Consider the following 274-nt stretch of genomic DNA (forward strand, 5'->3'; position numbering starts at 1 on the left):
CCGCCCGACACTGGGAGGGCACAAGAGGGGCGCGAGGGGCCCATGGCAGCCCGGGACACCTCACGTTGCGCCAGGCCGAGCCGGGCCGCGGCCTTCCCGCCGGGCAGGGCCTCGCCAGCTCCAGGGCCGGCATGCGCTTCCCGATTAGTGGGATATTATTAATTATTATTGCTGTTATTAATACCAAAGGGATCTTGGCTGTCTTTCTGTCAGTGCAACCACTCTGCCTTTAAGTCATTAAGCCGCCGAACAATAACGGCGGGGGGGGCGGCAA

Source organism: Antrostomus carolinensis, unplaced genomic scaffold (assembly GCF_000700745.2).
Source record: "Antrostomus carolinensis isolate BGI_N321 unplaced genomic scaffold, ASM70074v2 scaffold562, whole genome shotgun sequence".
Taxonomy (NCBI): Eukaryota; Metazoa; Chordata; class Aves; order Caprimulgiformes; family Caprimulgidae; genus Antrostomus; species Antrostomus carolinensis.